Consider the following 23,481-nt stretch of genomic DNA (forward strand, 5'->3'; position numbering starts at 1 on the left):
TATCTTCTTTGCTGTCGATCATATTAAAAATTGAATTTAGCATCAAGACAGTGAATATTCAGAAATCTTGTATGATATTTTGTATGTTATTTTCTAAAGTTATACTCATACAAGGCTGGTGTGATTGTCCGACTGTATCAAAAAAAAAAAAAAAAGAAAAGAAAAAAAAGGCAGCTGTGCTTGCTTTGAGCACCACCAAATGGTTTCAAGTTTAATAATTTTGTTTTTCCTCCGGTAAACTCAACGGTTGCAGAAGATTACTGGAAAAAAAAAGGTGAAGCTCTACTCTCAAAATTTTGCAAAACTGCAGTGCTCAAAATAATTGCCAAACTTTTTCTCGGTCACACATGGTGCCATACTCATCAAAAGCGCTATCTGATCTGAATTGCAGCAATCTCCTCCCCAGACCAGTTACCAAAGAATTACCACGAAGAACACAGCCACCATGACTTGCAGTAACCCCCCGAGCAACAGGAACAATTTTGATTAGAGGTTTGGGCCGCGTAGCAGTTCTCTTTACGAGGCCGACTTCTTTTTTCTGAGGGGGGGCGTTAAAGCCGACTCCTTTCAAGTCTTCACCCCCTAGGCGGCGTCCGGCTGATCCCAGCCGTTGAGAAAGAACCGGCTCACAAGAAAAGAGATTTTTTTACAGGTCGCCCCACCCCCCAACCCCTCTCCCCCGGCTCGGTTTCCTGGTCGTCTTCATTTTTCAGGTATCCGATCACTTATTTACTTTAGACCAGCAACAAGTTTGCTAATGGTGGAAACAAATATTCACGAGAGCCGTGATTTGATTACTTCTGGCCTTCGTTCTTATCTCTCTGTTTAATTTACAATTCTAACGTGCAATGTGGTGCCTTTCATCTGTTTGAAGAAATGCCCAGCACTCCGTTCATAGGGATAATATACGCATATACGTGTAACCGTCAAGGAAACTATGTGACGTATTATTAAAATCATCATTATTTTGTTACATACTGATCTGAAAATTGTTATTATAGCGTGAAATATGTTGCAGATAAGCTTATGAATAAGCAAATCCAAGACTTCCAATAAGCCCAGCCCAAAGGACGGACCTGAAATCAGTACAAATTAGGTCTCTGTATCGCCCATTTCTACCAATACTTAACAAATTCTAGAATGTTTCTCTTTTTTTTTATATATATATAGTTTTCCCTAAACTACACAAAAGCCTCACATGTCATCACACACAGAGGTGCTGTCCATGTGAATGATTTTAACCATTTGTTGCATCCTATGCTTCTGAGTTCTGAAAGAACATGCAAACCAAGAATCAAGTGGTTTGGATAATTTTGAACAAGCGAGTAAAATAGTCTGTTTGCTATGTTATTGAAAATTTGTTCATATAGCGGCCCCTTGACACATAGTAACTAATCTCCAAAACCCTGGAGAATATTTAAAATTATATTTTAGGGCATTTCAAGCATGGCACAATGATTGGTGTTGACTATCAAGTTGGATGTGCGACTATATATTTTGTATTCTAAGGGATTGCTACATTGTTATGACCTGAAATATATAACTGTGGATACATTTTGTAACCACATAACCAATTGCATATCTTTCTTCAGCAACATTAGATAAATAAGGAAATGTTAGTTCACAACAGTGTTCTTTGTATGTGAGTCTTTTATGTTTACATTCTTACTTCTCTTAAAGATCAATTCATCATAGTTCTTTATATATGAGTCTTCTAGTTCTATGTGCACCCATCTTTGTTTGCTGAAACAAGTAAGGCATCACTGGTCAGAAAAACATGTAAACCATCAGAGCTTACAATTAACTCTGATATTTAGTTGTTAGCATATTTCAAACAGACAACAAATACAACCTAGACATGTCAGAACTAAGTTAGAAGGTCATATTGTTCTTACCTTAAAATAAAGCATTGTTTAGTTACTAACTTCTAATGAATTCCTAGTTGATTATGTAGTTACTGTAGGTTCTTAACTTCATCATATTATACGAGACAGCATAAGACAGTTCCTTTTCCTTTTGCATGTATCCGCAACTTCTCATAATATCTGTTCTGTCAATCAGAATATATTTTATAGGCAGATGACTGGAAATTTGTCCATCCACTGAACTGGATAGGTTTTCTGTACAGGATTTGAAAGGATGCTACTTTTCACTCGTTATGGATTACTATTTTATATAATTTTTTAGTGTGTAGAAGCAACATATCTGGTGTATAGTTTTGCTATGGTTTATATTAAGCATTAGGCTTGAGCTACCAAAATTTGGGAAAAAATTGATTATATATTTAAGAGTAATTGATTCAAAGAATGTCACTTTGCCTTTTGTGTACACACGAATTATATACCTATTTCCGATTTTTTTCTGACATTCTCACATGTTTTCTCCATGTTCATGTGCATCTCATGTGTCAAACAACTGGACCTGGAAAAATTACCTAGTTTAAATGCTATTTTATTCCCTCTTCTCCTTGCCGGTGAAGTCACTTAAATCTTCTTTGTCTCTCAGCAAGTCAGAGCATTGAGTTTAGATATCAAAGATATTGGCTTGATTGGATGAGCATTCAGTCTGTTCTAGATCAGATTGAAAGTGTTATCTGATCCTTTTTGGTGCTTGACTGAGCTCATCTTCATTCTATTTACTGAATTCCAGTGCTTGGATTCCACAGTGGTTTTCTCTTGAGCCACATAGTCTATTTATACGGGTTTTGCCAATATCACAGATATTTCCCTTAGAAGAGTTTGTCATGCTGCTTCCCTTACTTTTTTTGTGCATGCTCATTAAATCAAAATTCCCCTTCATTTATTTTGTCTTAACTTTTATGATTTCGTCCTTTCTTTCGGGCATTTGCTTGAATTTCCTGGAGATAAAGAGGCCTATAGCTCATGAGCGTTTGAAGGTTTCTTTTTAAAACCTTTTCCTTGCAATTCTATATTCTTTTACTCTTTTACTTAATTGGCTTCAAAAATCCTTGAATATCTGGGAATATGATTGTTTAAGTTTGAGACTCTGTTTATGTTGTTATTTTGAGTAGTTAGTGTTACACTTTTGCCCAGAAGCCCTTCTTTAATTTTTAAAATAACATTCACTTAAATTTATTTTCTTTTGAAATTTTCCTGTCTGTATATTGCCTCTATATTTTCTGTTACATGGTTTAAAAGATTTAGGCCCCCATGCTGAACCTGAAGTTTGAACCCATGGATCAAGTATGGATCCCAAACTAAAACCCAAATTTTGATTGTTTGAATATGGATCTTGCAGAATTGGATCTCATCTGATTGAACCAGGTTTTGTCTTGGGAAATGAATTAAAAGTTCGGGGTCCTGGCCATATTGAGAAACAATACAACATCCTTCTAAGCTATGTATATGCAGCCTCATATTCTATAATGGATATTCACTGGTTCTCCCATATGATACACAAGGTGTTTTGTAAGGGTGGTTCTGACCAAGGGAGGATGGATTTTGATTTGCAGATGTTGATTCCATTTGCCATGATGTGGAGGTTGAATGGAAATTCAAACAAAACTATTCGATAGAAGATAGGATCTCATTGTGTAGTCTCGTGGTTATTGAAGCAGCAAAATTCTGTGAGTTTGCTTGGGTGGTGAATGAACACGATTAGATTATTCATAATTCTGCTGAGAACCAAAATGGATACCCTTTCCCTTTGTGTCTAGAGCTCTCAGCTTACATGTGATGTCAATGCCATGAAAAATCCAGATCAACTCCTAGATCCACTTCTATTCTTACTTCTGAGTTCTGACTCTATGTTCTCTTCAGTAATTTGATTTCTGGTCGTCTGAAAATCTTGAGATTCAGATATTTGTGGAAAAACCTCTACCAATCAGACCTGTTCATCCTTTTGCCTCTATTACCTCATCCGTTCACTCTATCCAGCTCATGTTGGGAATATCAATGTATAATCTGAATGGTTTTCCAAACAGGATGTGAGAGAACAGGGTGCATATTAGAGCTTTACTTCGTTAGCTCCATCCAGTATGATCTGTTATTTTCTTGGAGGTATTCAAACTGTTACTTAGACAAAGCCTCTAACGTAGGGAGGAATATCTGGCCCTTTAAATTTTTGGTCTTTGGTTATGACACTGCATATGTTTGGTTAGATTAAGATTGTTAAAATGGAGGATCTGACCTCATAGAGTATAGAAGTTTGGAAGAGAAATTGCACAGTTAGAGTTTCAATTGTTAGGTTGGAACCGACTATGAGAGAAATACTGAAAAGCTCATCCCAAATGTATGAAGAGAGTGCTAGGTGATACGTGACAAAAAGATTCATGTGAAATATTGCATTTGGTGATATCCGTGTTCCTGCATCTGTATTCCTGCACCCGTCTATTTGTATACCTCCACCAATTTGCATGTCCTTTTCGGGTTGGATTGATGTGTTTATTGTGTGAAAAGGGGGTATAACATGATGATTCACAGCACGCTACTTTTTCAAGTACAGCTAAATGCTGAAAAGTATACTGATGACCGTGATGGCAAACATCAGAGATGATAAAACCATATCTCAATACTATTATGCAAATAAAGCATAAAAAAATGTTATATTCTGCATGTGCAATATAATTTCACATCAACTTTTGGAGTAAGTGGCAAAATCAGAATTTATTTGCTGGTTTATCGTGTTGCTTCCTTTTAATAGTCAAGAGCTCTTCGGGAAATATTTGAACATGTTTGAATTGTAATTTTGGTTGTAATCTCACTTTTAAAGTTCCTTTTTCCCCTCATATTTTGCAGTTTGGATATCAGCCTCTTCAACATGTTCGACAGACAGGATCCAGAATTCTTGTTTGTAACACTCAGGAACCCTGTCATCCTTCTAGTACATTCAAAAAATATGATCGACATCCTTAAAATGTTGATCTCCCACCCATAGTGCCAAAGAATAAAAAGAAGTCTTCCCCTATCCGAATGAAAATAATGATGCAGGCTGCTAGATAGGATAAAAAACTGGCAGAAATGGGTATAGAGAAGCCTCTTGAGTCCCAAAACAATGGGTTACTGGTACCTGATCTTGTTCCTGTTGCTTATGAGGTACTGAAACATTGGAAAGTGCTGATCAAAGGCCTCTGACAGCTTCTGAATGTTGTTACAGTTTATGGTTGTTGGTAAGTCACAGATAATATATGATATGTATATTTACTTATCTCCTGAAGACTGTGTGATCTTATATTTGTATTCATCTTCCTATAGTCTCATTTTTTGGATATTTTGCAGATTAATCCTTGAAATCTTCTGTAGTTGTGTATGAATCTATGACTTTTCTGTCTTTATATTTTTAATCCTTGAAATCTTGTAACTCATTGCTTATACATTCTTAAATATATGATAACTGAATATTTTGCTTATATTCTCCGAGGGTGTCAGCTTCATATCTTTTGGATTTTTTTGTCCCTATATCTCATAGTTAATCGATTCCTTAACCTATGCCCTTTGCTGTTGGTCCTCTAGCAGCCAAGTCATGACCAGGGAGTGAGTGAAGTGAGCGAGAAGAGGCTGAATCTAGAGCCTCATTTGCTTTTAAACTGAGCATTTTATCCTTCTACAACCCTGGTTAGCCTTAACCAGGGTTTAGTCCACAAGAACTAGCTGAAGGGTACAATTGTGCAAATGGATAATTTTACAAGAATTTTTATATAAATATGAAAAAGATAATATTTATATGCAAATATGGAAGATGTTAAGGACTAATCTGCAAAATCTCTTTTTTGTTGTAATTTAAGAGATCGCCAAAATATACATCATTCATTCAGTAGGGCAATTTTTTGACTTCTGTTGAGAGCCCCTACAAATTCTTCATGTTGGAGTAGTTCTTTTCTCAAAGAGTATTTGTACATCCTAGGTTCTTTTTCTTTTACTCATATTAGATTGAACTTGATGCCCCCTGATGTATTGTGAAATTAAAATATTCATGGAATAGAAGAACATCCTTCTGAATCATATTTAGATATATCATAAAAATCTGATTTTTCCTGTTTTTAATTTGAAAATTATATCTTTCATTGATTGTTTTTATCAAAAAAATCAACTTGGGCAGCAACACTCTTTGTTATATTGCTTATTGGTAACAGTTGCAATGTATAATATTTTTATGCATGTAATCAATGAAACTATTTCAACAAATGCATGATCCATCAGCACTCATTGCAATTTGCTACTAAACAATAATCTCTTCACAAGATTTAGGCTTAACTTAGAATAGTCGAAAACTAGGAAATTGAAAATTATGGTAAATGTGAAAACATAAAATCCTTGAATTGTCCAAGTTGGTTAGCTAATAACCTTCCTTTTTCCATAACCATCATGCATATGAAACTGGAAGGACTTGGAGTTTTAATATATTTTTATTTACTGTTAATCGATCTCAGATGATCCTTCCCAGACAATGTTCTGAAGTCCACGTTGGTCCCATTGGCTAACAGATTTTGGACTGCAGAGGCACTAGAAGTGAGCAGCACAGGATCCTCTACTGTTGGGTTTGAGGTTGTATCAGTGATGTTCTTATCCCCATTGAATCATACTACCTGTTGCGGATGAAATTCGTCCTGGGCCGGAGGCGCTGGAACATGATGAAGCCCGGCGAGTCGACGACGGCCAGATCTGTAAGAAAAGTCTCCACTGGAGGTGGCTCCGGTGGGGACTCTCCGACGTTCAAGTCAGATTTCTCGCAACAGAAGGAGAAGAGCGAGTTTTTTTGAGAGGACGAGGAGGTGTATCTTTGAGTTCTCACTTTATCTTTATTTATATAGGGAGGCTGGATCCGTGGGGGAATAAAAAGCCATCTTTTTGCCCCTCATGACGCTCTTGGGAATCATGTCTGGCCCTTTGGTTGTCCAAAGGTTGAATAGTGGTGTCGTATCATGGCAAGTGGGAGTCGTCCTTATTAATTGTTTAAGTTGACAATCAGGAGATTAGAATGGGGCTTGCTTAGCTTTATCCATGACTATTCTCTTTTTTAAAATGGGGTGATGTGACAGGACTATTATGAAGTCTCTTGGGGGCCAACGACCAAAGTCAGGGGCTAGAGGCCGATGTTGGGATCGGTAGCCAGCACGAGGGGCACCACCATGGAGTTCATCAACCGAGGTGGGGTCGGAAGAGCATGGAGAGCGCAGGCATCCATGGCCATCTTTTCTCTCTCCTCTACCCTTTCTCTTTTCTTTTGTTTTGTTGTGTGCTCATGGGAGGATGGGACAAGAAGCAGAGAGGCAATTAAAGCCTCTGTCAGGTCTAACTGACCTAGGGGAATTCTCAAAGCTCATGCATGGTAGGTAGCACGGTAGCGCGGTCTGAAAGACCTTCGGGTCCCACATTTTTGGCTAGTATCGAAATACCCCCAACAGTAGTCCCCCCACTCCCAAGTTCGAGTTATAATTGGATCGGATGAAGAGAGTACCACAAATTTGTTGAAGACGTGCCAAGGTCATCCTTTGTCGAGGATGGAGTCTACTCGGCGAAAAGTGAGAAGTCGTCTTCGCGGCGGAGTTAGTGTTTGAGGCACCCTTTTGGAAGCTACTTTTGTTCGAAGATGAGTTGCTACTTTGAGGTGCGCGTGGGCACGGAAGTCTTGGAGCCGGTGGACGAAGTCCTTCCGATTGTCGAGTCCATAAGTCCAAGGTGCATACATGCAGGAGCTTCTTTTCTTTTTTCCTTTGCAAGCTGGGGCCCACTTTTCAGTGGTCTTAGCATTGCTGTAGATGACTTTAGCATCGGCTAAGGGGCATGCATGGGGTTTTCTTTGTCTATTTCTCCCTTACTGACAAGTGGGTTGGCAACCAGTGCAGGGGCCAAGGCCGCCACGGGGTCCGTATGTCGAGGTGGGGATCGAACAAATATGAGGAGCTCGGGCACCTGCGGAGAGAAGCTATGGATAAAGCTAAGCAAGCTCCATTCTCATCTCCTGGTTGTCAACCCAAATAATTAATGAAGGTGGCTCTCACTTGCCATGATACGATTTCACTATCCAGCTTTTGGACAACCAAAGGGCCAGACGTGATTTCCAAGAGTATCATGAGGGGCAAAAAGAACTTTTATGGCTTTTCATTCTTCCACGGCTTCAACATCCCTATATAAATAAAGGTAAAACGGAGACCTAAAGGTATGTCTTCTCGTCCTCTCAAAAAGACTCGCTCTTTCCCTTATATTGCGAGAAATCTGACTTGAATGTTGGAGGGTTTCCACCGAAGCTACTTCCGACGGGGATTTTTCTTGCAGGTCCGGCCGCCGTCGACTTGCCGGGCTTTGTCATGTTCCAGTGCCTACAGCCCGGGACGAATTTCATCCGCAACACCACCTGTATGACCCCTTTGGCCGGCGCATCAAGCACGAGACTAGTTTCAATTATGGCAGAATCCCAGCAGTTGTAGAACTATGCATTCAAGCAGGAGTTGATTTGCCAGAATACCCTTCATGCCAATGAACCATGTCCATCTGAATGCTTGGGAAAAAGGTGATTGACAGGGCTGGAGACATGGAGCAGCCCAAGCCATATCGAGCCGAAGACTGCATGTCGCTGCTAGCAGAGCTTGACACCTATGGAGCCCAGACTGATCAGCCGACCTTGCCAGTATCAGATACAAGAAAGCTTGCACACAGGACTGTAAAGCATACAGCACTGTGAGACGGGGTGTAAGGCAGCTGATGAAGAAGTACACAGTGAAGACCTGTGGGTACCGCTCAGAGGTCCATGTGGGCCCATGGGGACACAATGCAAAGCTTTGTGGGGCCTTCAAGCGCCAGTGGAGGGATGGTAAGCATGGTTGGCAAGATGCAACATTGGATGAGGTGATCCCCCCGAACAATGTCTGGTATGTGCAGGACCCAAATGGTCCACCCCTAACAACTGCACTCAAGAGATTCTGCCGCAAAACCCCTACTGTGGTGGAGGTATGCGTGGAGGCATGAGCAGAGAGACCCGATTGTTATCGGCTTACGATGCGGATGGACGTTTTGGTTCCAGAATCTGAGGAAGCTCGACTGATGGCATGAGACTGTATGGTTGCAGGATGAATAATGGCCTTTGCTTAAAAAAAAATTGGAAGATACTGATCAGCCTCGTACTAAAACTGAGTGTAGTTTGTGAATATTCCTAAGGTCCTCTTAGTGGGCAATATGTCTGGCCTAACTACTCAAGATTGTAAGATTCTTTACCTGACCTCTGTAACCATGGTGGTGGTTCATTTGTCTCAGAAATCATATTCTGTGGATGCTAAATATGGGGCATATGACTTGCTTGGAGGTTCTCCACTGTACATTCTACATCTGTCTTGGAAAGAAATGGCTATTCTCACAGTATTATGCAGTACACGTCCCTGTAAAGAATTATGGCTACTCTCTTCATGCATGGTGTCAAACAACAAGATGGGTCTTATTTGTTCAGATACTTCCTAATTATCTGTTACCTGTACATTGTAGTTGTGGTTATCTCTCTCTGTTGGTCAAGTACCTCCGTTCTTTTGTTGGACTTCTCCAGCCACCAAGATGTTTGTCAACCATTGGTGGCGATTTATTTCCTACATTCTTGCAATGAAGTTCCGGGAGGACATGAATCAATGTATACTTGCTGACTCGCTCATTTTTTTCAGGAAATTAGCATTGTCAACAGTTCAGCATGGGAACAAAATCTGGGGTGTGAGATATGTAAAAGCAGGACTAAATGCAAACCTACAAGGCAATGGAGTGGATTTTGTTACGCAAGTATTTTCTTGTGTATCCTCTTTTGTAAGTATTTTCTTGTTTGCCTTGTTATGAAAGTATTTTCTTGTGCACTCTGTTATGAGGATTCATTTCTGAAGATACTCAAAAAAGATGACTACTAAGGAATGCCATGGACCTCCTCCTGCCATAGGTGAGCCGGAGATGCTTCTACCCCAAGCCCCGGTAGAGGGGCGCAAGACACTGGACACAAGCAAAAATCAAATAGTATTAATATGCAAATCTAATATCATCAACATCTGCTAAGGGGTTTTATGCTATTTGCCTTTCACAAGCTTGGCACAATGTCGGTGGTAACGTGTGCCGGCATTACTTTGGGCATTTGACGCATAAGACCCTGGCGAATTGTTGGCGTAAAGTCCCTTGCTCGTAAATCAAGTCGGCAAACGCTTACCGACATTGTTTTTAGGAGTCAGCGTCCTTCTTGCGTCGATCACATTCATCGAACGGACAAGATTAATTCTACCGTCTGAAGGGCTCCGAGAGCGAGTCGGCACCTGGGCCTCAAAAAATTTCGGGAGCCTAGCCCTGGACACGTTCGTTCCCAGCTCCCCGGCCTCTATGCATGCGTCCCCGGAATGCTCATCGAGAAAATCCCAGTCTGGATTTCCATCCTAAAACCCTAACCCTAGCCTTTGCCTTGGCTCTCTTCTACTTCCCATCACCCTCTCTTTCATTCTCCTCTGATCTCCTGATAGCTTTCTTCTTGGTTTTGTTCGGCCGCTAATGATGATTGATCTCAAAGATCTGAGCGGGATTTCTGTGAATCCATGCGTCGATGACCTGATTTCATGTCGTTACACGCACTGAAGCCCCCTCTATTCTTCTTTCTCCAATCTTGTATTTCTTTTTTCTCTTTTTTTTTTTTTCCTTCAAAATGCTGGAAATCTTGATTTTTAAAAGAGAAAAGTTGAGGTTTTTCGAATAGATCTTTCATCAAAATATAATTTTGATAAATTTCTGCCAATTATTGAACCGATTGATTTTTTTTAAAAAAAAATTAGGGTTTTGACTTTGGTGGAAGGAGGAATTGAAGCGACGACGCGTTTAAAATTGAGGAGTGGGCAGTGGCGAGATGTGTTAATCATCTTGCCGCGAGCTTTTCCCCATTATTAAACAGACTTCTCCTTTCGCTGAACCCCAATTTTCACCTTGGATATCCTAAGTTGAATTACTTTTGTTTCATATTTTTCCGTTATTTATTCGATATTTTGTTATTTCTTTGGTTTTTTTACACGATTTTTTTTTTCTCAGGTTTCTAGAGGTACGACTGTTTATATTGTTGTCGTTAGTAGGCAATGAGGAGGAACAAAGTCATGCACCACTCTGATTTAATCGGTGTTGATAATTGACTCATAACCCATATTTATCTGAGCCTACTCGACTTTATGTTTTCCTCAAATCGGTGTGGATCTAGGGTTGGGTAGCTAATTACAGGAAATATGGATTAGGGATTTTTTCAACATTTGCATAACTTTATCGTGATATTTTTTTTCTTTCTATATTTATATTGAGGTGGAGTAGGTTGTGGGATCAAAATAAATAAATTATATATATATATATATATATATATATATATATATATAGACACATGCGCTCACATCCACACCTCCCTTTCCCCTCCCATCATATACTATGTATGTGTGTGCGCACGCATACATATATATATATATATATAGACACATGCGCTCACATCCACACCTCTCTTTCCCCTCCCACCATATACTATGTATGTGTGTGCGCACGCATATATATATATATATATATATAAATTAAATTTTTGAAGATTTTAATTTTATTTAATTTGCTCGAATCATTCAATTTTTAAATTGATTTAATTCGAGTTTGACTATAATTTTTATTTGTCTATCGTGGTAGAGTTGTCATATGATGTTATATGATCTGGTTACGTAGTTTTTTTTTTTTTAATGTTCAAACTCTGTAATATAACAACTAGTTAAGATTCGAATTGGATCAATTTAAAAGGTGGATGATCTTATTGTATTAATTAAAAATTTGAGATAAAATTAAAAATTTTTAAAAAGTTCAAAATATTTTTACATGATCAAACTAAAAAGTAAAATTGTCCCAATCGTGGACCACCGGCTATGCTTTTTCATTGTATATTTTTTATTTTTTATAAAATTAATAAATATTTACATGTAAATTTCATCAATATTTTATATGTAACCTATTTTTTTTATATGTAAATTTCATCAATATTATTTTATTTTATGTGTAACCTATTTCATGTTTACGAGGGCTGTGACAGACTGATGCTTTAGTTCGTGCTCCGGAAGCGATGTATTCAATAATCGATGGTCGGATGTGGTGAGATAATGAATTGCTACTAGTTACAAGAAATTGAGATGGCTGATTCTTTTGCTGGAAGGCAAGATGCCAAGAAACATATGAATATGTTCAAGAGATTAATTACTTATAGGAGTAGCATTCTTATTTATGTGGAATTCTGCTTTTTTTTTTTTTTTTCCCCGATGCTCTTCTACGCCTTATCATGATGCTTGATCAATACACACACACACATATATATATATATATATATATATGAATAAGATGTAAATATATGCAAAAGATCTTTAACAAAGATTAGCATCCGTATGCTGTTATAATTGCATGATTATAGATGTACTTGCCAAGAGAAGTTATGACATCTTATCTATATGGTATATGTAAAATCTTAGTCCTTACTTGTTAAATCTTATATATCATATTGATTGATAAGGTATTAGTATGTTGGGTGATTTATAATATTTTATCATTTGAAATAAAATTTTAAAAAAATTATAAAAATATTGTTCAATTTTTTTTTAATTTTATTTATATTATTTATATTTTAAAAAATATTAAACCGATCTTTCTAGTTATTGATATGTTCCAATATGGTCTAATCATTCACTTATCAATAAACAGTATTATGTTTTTCTCTCAATGGATAAAAATATCCTTCATTTATGGATGGATTTGGAGAAGGAAAAAAAAGATGAGGAGGAGGAGCAGGGAGCTGCATGAAGGAGGATGGATTAGAGGAGGAGGAGGAGGAGGAGGAAGAAGGTGATTAATCCGAGAGAAGGGAGGAAGAGGATGAGAAAGGGGAGGAAGGAGAAAGAGGATGAGGGGGCCGCATGGAGGGAGATGGCTTATAGATGGCTTAAAGGAAGAAGAAGAGGAAGGGAAGAGAAGGGGATAAATCAGAGAGGAGAAAGAAGGAAGGAGGAAGGAGAAAAAAGGGAGGAGGATAAGGAGGAATGAGCGGAGATGGAGGAAGCTCCCATAGAAGAGGAGAATGGATGAGGAGGAAATGAAGGAAAAGAAAAAAAGAGAGATTTTGCGATGGAGGAGAAAGGAATCAATTGGAGGGGAGGGGGTGGGAAGAGAAAGGAGGAGGAAGAAGAGATAGTGGAAGAATGGATGGAGATGGAGGGGACTACTATGGAAGAAGCAAAATGGGTGAAGATAATGAGAAGAAGAAAAGAAGAGGAAGAAAAGAGATACTTGCAATGAAGGAGGAGGAGATCAATCGGAGAAAAGAGAAGATGATGAGGAGGAGGAGGAGAAGGAAGGGGGGCGTGGTGGTGGAATGGGCAGAGATGAAGGGAGCCGCCATGGAGAAAGAGAAATGGGTGATGAGAAAGAGGAGGAAGGAAAAGGGAGAAAGAAGATCACCGATGATGGAGGAGGGGATCAACTGAAGAGGAGGGAGAAGATAGAAATAAAAATATTTTTATCATTTTATAAAATAATGATATCATGTGATGGTCACGTGACATTATTTATTAACGGAGATAGACAGCTAGATCATATTAGAACATTTCGATAACTAGAAATGTCAGTTTGACACTAAGTATAAGAGTATAAGTAAAATTGGACTAAAGTTTGGGAGGTGTTCCTATAGTTTTTTTTAAAATTTTTAGTAGATAAAATTAAACTTAATGACTGAAAACGATATTAATCTTAACACTACTATTTTAATCAACATACTGATATTTTGGTTTTTGTATATCATGAATGAGTAATTTACTCCATGCTTGAATACTATGGGTCTGTTTGGTTACATTTTTTGATTTTTGATTTTTAAAAATATTTTTTATTTTTATTTTTTCTATTGAATAAAAGTAAAAAAGTAAAAAGTATGTTTGGTAACTATGTTGCTATAAAGTAAAAAGCAACATATAGGGATGGGGCAGGTAAAGAGCTCGACGAGAGAGAAAGGTTTAGGAAGGTAGGGAGAAAGGAGTAGAGAGGCGAAGAGCTCGATGAGGGAGAAGGGTTCGGATTTTTTATTTTTTGGTTAGACATTTTAAATGTATAAAAATAATAAAAATAAAAAAATAAATTTTAAAAAATAAAAAAAATTATTTTGCATATAAAGTAATTATTTTAATTTTTTTAATTTTTACTTTTTGCTTTTCATGATGTTACCAAAGATTGCTTTTAATTTTTAATTTTTAAAAATTAAAAAATAAAAAAATATTTTTTTAATAGCTAACCAAATGCACTCATAAAAAGTAAAAGAAAAAAAAAATAATGGTTAACCAAACACACCCATAGTATTGCGATTGCCGATGATTGTGGATGCCACTTTTCCTGCAAAAAGTATATTGGCGATGAAGAATGATTATGAGGGCGGCTCTTTTTTTTGAAATGATTATCAGAATGACTCGAGATAACATCTTTGGATTAAATCTATTTGGCTAGTGATTGGATCTTCATCATCGGAAAACATTTTGGAGAACTAGTCGGAGAAAATATTTATGTATAAAATCCAATTTCATCTCTCTTATTCATGCTAGGGATATTATGTAATAGAAACCCAGTCTTCCCTGTTCTTGCTGCAAAGTTCACCCAATGGATCATTCTTCAGGGGAGGAAAGAAAGCCTTATATAAACCTCCTTGTGTCTTATAAACCTTATCTTTTAACCTATACCATAGCAGTTGCAGCTAATTTATTTAGAACTAATATGCGTGAAATAGGCTGAGGCCATTCATTTTGAGTGAAAAATTATTACCTCCCCTGTTTAGGACTTGTATCCATTTTAACACATTATAACTATTCCCTTTTACAGAAATATACTTTTTTTAAAAAAAATTAGCTAATCGAAGTCTTCTTGTTGAAAAAAAGCTAATGGATAACTTTTACTATGTTACTGCAGATGTTTACCAACAAGAGGTTACTTGAGACTCGGAGAAGACCGACTGCCTCTGATTATCATGCGGGGCCAATGTTGTTAGTGTTTATGACCCATGCATCGAACATGGATTGACGATTAAGATTTAACTATGAATTCAACCAGGTTAGATTTAGTTTTCTTATTTATATAATTTGAACCAGCCTGAACAAATCTAATTTGATCCAATGAATGCTAGTTGTTGGGGAATACCGACCGACCCCGCTCATGCCGACTCATCGACGGCTGCCGACCGACCGACGGCTACCGACTGACCGGCGGCTACCGACCGACCAACGGCTATCGACCGACCGAGGATACGTCGGTCGGACGGATCTTTTCTGCTCTCCCAACCGACTGCACTATGGAGTCCGATGCCCGACTCCTGCGACGTGCCCGACTGACTGTCGGATGGGCCCAAATTTTCACCCGACTCCCCTCAGTTAGCCGCCGACCTACGGTCGGTCGGCTCCTCCAATCGCCGTACTACTGCCAGGGACCGTCAGTCCTAACGGCACTGCCGCCTAGAGGCATTATTCCACCTAGGGTATGGGTCAACCCTAGCGATTTGACAGCCCCACGATGATTTGACACATCTACGGCGACTCTGACAGTCTCCAGTGAGTTGACAATTCTTCAATTGTCCGCGTCATTAATGACGGCGCCATACCACGCTCCACTATATATATCGGGGAAGGCAATAGTGCTATAGGTCCAGGCCGAAAACTATCAGGCTTGCTCCCTCTCTCTCTTTCCCTCTCTCGTTGAGCTCCTTGTTTTCTTCTCACTGTTGTCTAGTCTCCTCTCTGATTTGACCGTCGGAGGGTCCCCGCCGGAGCCGCCTCCGGTCAGTGCGGACTTTCTTTTGCAGGCGCCCGTTCCCGACGACCAGGCGACGAGGGGATTGGCCGCAACAGATTAGCGCGCCAGGTAGGGGGAGCATCAGGTCTTAGTGCTTCATTGACAGCACCAGGGATCGTAACCCCCACAGAATTTAAGATGATAAAGACAAGAGCTCAGCGATCGAGGGTCACCGGATCGGCGAGGTGCTCTTCCCGTCGGGAAGAGGCCTCTCCTCCACCCTCCGCGGCGGAACCCAGCTCTCCACATCCTGCGGTGACCACGGAGGCGCAGATCGTGACGATCATATGGCAGATGACTGTGCTGACGGACGCGGTCAAAAGCTTTCAACAACCACCGGCCTGGCTGCCGCCTTCACCGATCGGGCAGCCGTCGGCACGTCCAATGCCCTCCAGGAGCAGCCGCCGATGCCCGCGTCGGTCTCCGTCGCCTCCGCAGGAGCATCTGCCACAGCACTCCTACAGAGAGGAGGAGGAGCGGCCGCGGCGCGATACCCACCGGTCCCGGCGGCATTCTCCCTCCCAGCTAGAACGAGCGAGGAAGGAGAAGCGACCGCGAACGTCGCCTGCCTCCCTCTCGGAATCTTCCGGAGACTCCACTCCTGGGGTCTCTCAGCACCGACGGACGGACGACTACGAACATAGGTTCGAGAAAATCGACCGTCGGCTCGCGCAGCTGCAGGTGGACGGACAGAAGTCTTCAAACGACGTCGACTTCCAGACCGCCCAACCTGTCTCCCGACTCATCCTCGATGAACCGATTCTCAGTCGGTTCCGGATGCCGCACGTGGAGCCCTATGACGGCTCCACCGACCCAATCGACCACCTGGAGAGCTACAAAGCTCTCATGATGATTCAAGGGACAACCGACGCTCTCTTTTGCATCGGCTTCCCCGTCACGCTCCGCAAAGCTGCCAGGGCCTGGTACTCCGATCTTCGATCGGAAAGTATCCACTCCTTCAGACAGCTCGAGTACTCTTTCGTGGCTCACTTCAGCATCAGCCGGAAGCCGCCGCGAACGTCGGACAGCCTTTTCTCCCTCAAACAGGGAGAAAACGCGATGCTCCGATATTTCGTGATGCGATTCAACGCGGCCATGCTTGAGGTCCGGGACCTCAACGAAGACATGGCTATCTCGGCCATGAAACGGGGGCTGAGGGCGTCCCGGTTCACTTACTCCCTGGACAAGACCCTCCCCCGGACGTATGCCGAATTATTAGAGCGTGCGTACAAGTACATGCGCACGGACGAAGGAGCCTCCGACCGGCGCTTGATCGAATTCAAGGGCCCGAAGGAGAAGCGAAGAAAGGGTCGGGACCCCACCGAACCTAGCAGGCCCCCGACCGACAGTCGGGTCTCACCCCCGCGACGAAACCAGAAGTCACCCCGACGGCAGACTCCGAGGCCGACACGCCCCAGGTATGGCTCCTACACTCCTCTCTCTGCTCCCCGTGCACAGATTCTGATGGAGATCGAGGGGGAAGAGTACCTGCGACGGCCTCCGCCTCTGAAGGCAAAAGGCCTCGACCGACGAAAGTACTGTCGATTCCACCCAGGCCACGGCCACAATACCGAGCAATGCATCCAGCTTAAGGATGAGATCGAAGCTCTCATCCGTCGAGGGTATCTCGATAAATTTTGAAGGAACCCGCCGACTCAACCAGTCGTCGATCGACGACCCCAGCCGACTGAAGAGGCGACGACTAATCAGCCAACGGTCGGGGTCATCAATATGATTTTCAAACGACTTGGCTCGGGGACGTCTGCTGGAGGGGAGCCGACGAAGAGGCTACGCCCGGATGACGTAATTACCTTTACGGAAGAAGATGTTTAGGGCATCCAAACTCCCCACGACGACGCTATTGTTGTCTCGGCGACAATAGCGAACTACGATGTAAAAAGAAATTTGTAGATAATAGAAGTTCAACGAATGTTTTGTTTTACTCGACCTTCTCTCAGATGCGACTATCAACCGACTGACTCAAGAGGGTCCCTACGTCCTTGATAGGCTTCGTCGGGGACGCCGTCGCGACGGAATGAGAAATTACCCTGCCCGTGACGGTCGGCACCGAACCACGACAAAGCACGGTCCATTTGACTTTTACGGTCGTCCAAGTACCCTCGACCTACAACGCCATACTTGGAAGACCCGGACTAAACGCCCTCAAGGCGATTGTCTCGACATACCATCTCTTGATTCGATTTTCGACCAAAAATAGAGTCGGAGAGATGCACGGAGACCAACAGCTCGCTCGCCGATGCTTCCAGATCTCCGCCCAAAGTGACGAGTTGAAGGGCTCACCGACCGAACAGCTCGTGTCAATCCCGATAGCAGAGAGCCCCGACCGAAAGGTATGGGTCGGGTCTCAACTATCCGACCCAGAACGACAACGGTTGGCGGAGCTGCTGAAGGCCAATGCCGACATATTTGCTTGGTCGGCAGCAGATATGTCGGGCATCTCCCCGGAGACAATAACGCACCGACTTAACATCGACCCGACGATGAGGCCGGTGAGGCAGAAGAAAAATTTTTTTGCTCCCGAAACACAGAAGGCCATCGATGAAGAAGTGGACAAGCTACTCGAGGCGGGCTTCATCAGAGAAACTGCATATCCCGATTGGCTCGCCAATGTTGTCATGGTAAAGAAAGCCAATGGGAAGTGGAGGATTTGCATCGACTACACCGACTTGAATCGAGCCTGTCCGAAGGACAGCTTTCCACTTCCAAAGATCGACCAGCTGGTGGATGCGACGTCCGGTTATCGACTGCTCAGCTTCATGGATGCCTTCGTCGGGTACAATCAAATCCGAATGGCGCCCGAGGACGAGGAGCACACTGCCTTCGTGACCCCCAAGGGCCTCTACTGCTATAGGGTAATGCCCTTCGGACTGAAGAATGCTGGAGCTACCTACCAACGACTTGTCAATAAGGTCTTCAAAGATCAGATCGGGCGCAATATGGAAGTATACATGGACGACATGCTGGTAAATAGTGTGCAGACCGCAGACCATGTTCGAGACCTCGAAGAAGCTTTTCGCACTCTACGACAACATCGAATGAAGCTGAATTCGACTAAGTGCGCTTTTGGAGTGACCTCCGGGAAGTTTCTCGGGTTCCTCGTTTCTCAACGAGGAATCGAGGCTAACCCTGAGAAAATAAAGGCAATCATCGACATGCGCCATCCGAACACCAAGAAGGAGGTCCAGCAGCTGAACGAAAAAATCATTACTCTCAGCAGATTCATCTCTCGATCGATCGAAAGGTGTCTCCCGTTCTTCAAAACCCTGAGGCAGGCGAAGGGCTTTTCTTGGTCGGATGAGTGCCAACGGACCTTCGAGGAGCTGAAGGGGTACCTGGCTTCTCCACCGTTGCTTGTGAAGCCAGAGGTCGGGGAGACATTGTATCTCTATTTGGTCACTTTCCCCGAGGCGGTCAGTTCGGTGCTCGTCAGAGAAAGCGAGAACCGAACCCATCAACCTATCTACTATACCAGCAAAGTGCTCTGCGATGCTGAAGCTCGATATTCGGAGACAGAAAAGATGATTTTCGCCCTGACCGTCTCTGCACAGCGACTCCGCCCATACTTCCAGGCGCATGCCATTGTGGTTCTCACCAACCAGTCTCTGAGGGCGATATTGCACCGACCCGACACATCGGGACGACTGGCAAAGTGGACGATGAAGCTCAGCGAGTTCGACATACAGTACCGATCGCGACCTGCCTTAAAGGCCCAGGTCCTGGCCGACTTCATCGCAGAATGCCCGACGACCGACCAAGGGTCGAAAGACGTGGACCCCGAACGAGACGCGGCCTCCAAGCCTGACCCGGTCTCCACCTGGGTGCTGCACATCAACGGAGCTTCAAACACTCAAGGGAGCGGGGCTGGGTTCCTGCTCACCAACTCGGATGGGGTAGTCACCGAGTACGCCCTCCGATTCGACTTCAAAGCCTCCAATAACCAAGCCGAGTATGAAGCACTAATCGCCGGCTTGAGGATGGCAAGGGAGCTTGGGATCGACAGCCTTAGGGCATTCTCCGATTCTCAGCTGATCGTGGGACAGGTCAAAAGTGAATTCGAGGCGCGAGATCCAGCCATGGCAAAATATCTTCAGAAAGTGAAGGATCTCGTGACGCACCTCAGGTATTTTGAAATCTCCCACATCCCCAGGTCGGAGAACGCCCGGGCCGACGCACTCTCCAAGCTGGCGACCTCTGCTTTCGACTCTTTGGGCCGGACGTTAGTGGAGAATCTCAAGCAGCCGAGTATCGACAAGGTCGAGGAGGTGCTACAACTGACGGCCGAACCAAGCTGGATGGATCCGATTGTTCGGTACCTGACCGACGGGATCAGCCCTGAAGATCCCGCGGAGGCCAAGCGGCTCCGATGGTCGGCCTCTCAATATGTGATCATGGATGGCCGACTCTACAAAAGATCGTTCTCCCTTCCCTTGCTCAGGTGCTTGGGACCGACCGACGCAGATTACGCACTCAGAGAGGTGCACGAAGAAATCTGCGGGAATCATTTGGGGGGCAAATCTTTAGCCTACAAGGTCCTGCGACAGGGTTACTACTGGCCCACCATGAGGAAGGATGCGGCTGAGTTGGTTTAGAAGTGCGAACCATGTCAGAAGTATGCCAACATACAACACCGGCCAGCCAGCCAAATCGCTCCTATTGCTGCTCCGTAGCCCTTCGCTCAATGGGGGGTCGACATTCTCGGTCCTTTCCCTCCAGCATCGAGCCAAAGGAAGTTCATAGTCGTCGCCATCGACTACTTCACCAGGTGGGTGGAGGCCGAGCCCCTGGCGCAGATTACCGAACGGAAGATGGAGGACTTCGTCCAAAGGTCCATCATCTTCAGGTTCGGACTGCCGCATACCATTATCACCGACAATGGGCGACAATTCGACAACCAAGACTTCAGAGACTTCTGCGCGAGGTTTCATATCACGCACCGACTGACTTTAGTTGGGCACCCACAGTCCAATGGCGAAGTCGAGGTGACCAACCGGACCATACTACACGGGCTCAAAATTCGACTGAATGAAGCCAAAGGCCTCTGGGTCGACGAATTGAACTCCATCCTGTGGGCTTACCGAACGACCCCCCGTGTTCCGACCGGAGAGTCGCCTTTCAGCCTGGCCTATGGGACAGAGGCAATGATACCGCTCGAGATCGAGCTGCCATCAACTAGGATCGAGCAGTATCAAGAGCCGAACAACTCTGATTATCGGAGAGCCGACCTAGACCTCCTCCCCGAGCTTCGGAGTGAAGCTCAACTTCACATGGCTTCATACCGACAGAGAGTAGCCCGATATTACAATGCCAAGGTCAAGCCAAAGCTTTTCAGGCCTGGGGACTTAGTCTTAAGAAAGGCAGAAGTCTCGAAGCCCCTAGACCAAGGGAAGCTAGCTCCGAATTGGGAAGGGTCCTACATGGTAGCGGACACCTACGGACCAAGGGCTTACCGACTGGAAACTCTGGAAGGGAAACCGATTCTCCGGACCTGGAACGCTGACAACCTGAAGTTGTATCACCAATGAACTTTGTACCTGTTCATTCGGAATGCAAATCCAGTTCCAAATTTCGGAGTTTTCACTCTTCGACTGACGATCGGCGCTCGTCAAGAAGGCCGAGTCCCGACGTCCCGACTCGGACTTAATGTCCACATGGAACCGATGGCCCGATTGCCGACGATGCATCAGACGCTCTCAAGTACCGAACCGTCCATGACAACGGGAGTTAACACTCCTTCTACGGTCAAACTTTCGGGCCAAACAATCGGCTAACTTGCCGACTGAGCCCCGACCAAAGAAAGGCTTAATGCCTGCGCGATCGCCGTCGCGACTCACCGACCAAGCTACGGCCGGTCGAAGGATATTCGGCTTACCACCATCTATCACACGAAGCGACCACTGTCGCGTTCATGACTCACCGACCGAGCTACAGCCGACCGAGAGATATTCAGCTTACCACCGTATATCACGCGGCGCAGTGTAAGTACCCGACACAAGGGTATCGGGATCCGACTTATCATCGTTTCCCCGACTGAATGCGTCGAACGACATCCGACTGAATGCGTCGAAAGAGATCCGACTGCCAAGTCTTATTCGACGATCGATCGGCTTTCGACTCGACAAGTATGCCCGACTCACAGCCGGGCGAAGGACGCCCGACTCACAGTCGGGCGAAGGACGTCCGACTTAGGCCCTCGACCATTGAAAGGCCGATCCAAGATCGGAACTTGTTCTACCTTCATGGCAGTAAGAATTATCGAACGTCCTAACTGATCTATATAGGTTAGCGACTTACGTGTTCAAATGCATTCCACAACACATGGAAAAAGAAAGACATGCAAGAGGAAAAAGTTCAAGTCCAAAAAACTTCGACTTTGATTTCATTAAGGATCAAGACAAGTTTACAAACTGGGCCGAAGCCCGATTACAAGTATAACAAGCCGAAGCAAAAAGAAAAGGCAAAAATCGACTAATCCTCAGAGTCGGCCTCCTCCACTAGATGACGGCCGGGGACGGTCGGCGAACCCGCTCTGGCTTCGACAGTCGGGGCCACTTGATCTTCGGTGGCTTGCTCTGCATCTTCTTCGGCTTCCGCCCTGGTGGTGAGGCCTTCTGACGTTGGGTCGGCCGTCTCCTCCGCAGCTGGGGCCTCTGACTCTGGCAGAACAATACTGCTGAGATCAAGCTCCGGGTACAGGCTTCGAATGGCTTCCCGAGCATCCTCGTACCCGACCCGATACGAAAGGAAGCCGCTCTCCAGAAGCTCTTCTCGGTACTCTTCTGAGTCACGGAAGTCTTCGACGGCCCGACCCATGGCCTCCTTCGCCGACTCCGCTTCTACCCTCACGATGTTTGCGTCGGCCTGGGCGACGGATAGACCTTCCTCGGCCTTAGCGAGATTTTCGAGGCTTACTCGAAGCTGCTCGCGGTCGGCCTCCAGCTCCTTGGCGAAGCTGTCCCGCTCATGCCGAAGCCGACGGACGGTCCGGGACTTCTTCTTCACGTCGTCCCGGGTCGACTGCAGCTCCGACTCCGATGTCGCCAAGGCACCCTTGAGTCGGGAGACCTCCTCCGTAAGTCGGGAGACCTCCCCCTCTAGTCGGCCCTCCCGTTCGACCGACGTTGCAGCTGGTCGACCAGGATGACCTTGTCGGCTTCAACTGCCGCGACCTTGTCTCTCCAAGCCGCGCGCATGTCACCGAACTTTCGATATCCGGTCTCTAGCTCAGATATGTTGTAAACCAGCTGCACAAAACAGAATCGGCCGTCAGGAGACCGAGCTTACGGAAACCACGTTGGAAATGAAGGAAAGAGGGACTTACCCGGATAATCATCGGATAGAACGAAGACAGCATATCGGAGACACGCTGGTTCTTCATCGCCTCGATGTCGGCGGGAAGGAGGAGCGCCTGGCACAGCCTCCTGGCCAAGTCATGGTTGGCCAGGCCCGATGCACCTTCGGAGAGTGGGAAGTCGGTCGATCCTCCACCGTCGACCGACCGTCCTTCGTCGTCCAACGCCATAGGGGCCTTCCCTCGGCCGGACGCCCAGGTCCTGACGTCGGAGCTGGACGGCAAGCTTGAGCCCGATCGAGTCTCGACTGACGGCGCAGCAGCAGCGGGTGCAGGTCGCTCGGGCTCGTGTGCCTCCTCCCGATCCTCCTCTGCCGGCTGAGCAGCCGG

The 23,481-nt window shown here is 44.3% G+C and overlaps 1 long non-coding RNA gene, 1 other non-coding gene and 1 pseudogene across 2 annotated transcripts; all 3 read left to right on the forward strand.

The window, feature by feature from the left end:
- The first annotated feature begins 283 nt into the window (after positions 1 to 283).
- LOC140852892 (uncharacterized) lies at positions 284 to 9,790 on the forward strand. Its single transcript, XR_012135885.1, has 3 exons — positions 284 to 713; positions 4,758 to 5,128; positions 9,605 to 9,790. It is a non-coding gene; the product is annotated as an uncharacterized lncRNA (long non-coding RNA).
- On the forward strand, positions 8,179 to 9,744 carry LOC105060480 (APO protein 1, chloroplastic-like; annotated as a pseudogene).
- Positions 9,791 to 11,027: 1,237 nt separating the features above from the next.
- On the forward strand, positions 11,028 to 11,112 carry LOC114912711 (small nucleolar RNA Z221/R21b). Its single transcript, XR_003798503.1, has one exon. It is a non-coding gene; the product is annotated as a small nucleolar RNA Z221/R21b (small nucleolar RNA).
- The last annotated feature ends 12,369 nt before the right edge of the window (positions 11,113 to 23,481 follow it).

The sequence above is a fragment of the Elaeis guineensis genome, chromosome 1, assembly GCF_000442705.2.
Source record: "Elaeis guineensis isolate ETL-2024a chromosome 1, EG11, whole genome shotgun sequence".
Lineage (NCBI taxonomy): Eukaryota > Viridiplantae > Streptophyta > Magnoliopsida > Arecales > Arecaceae > Elaeis > Elaeis guineensis.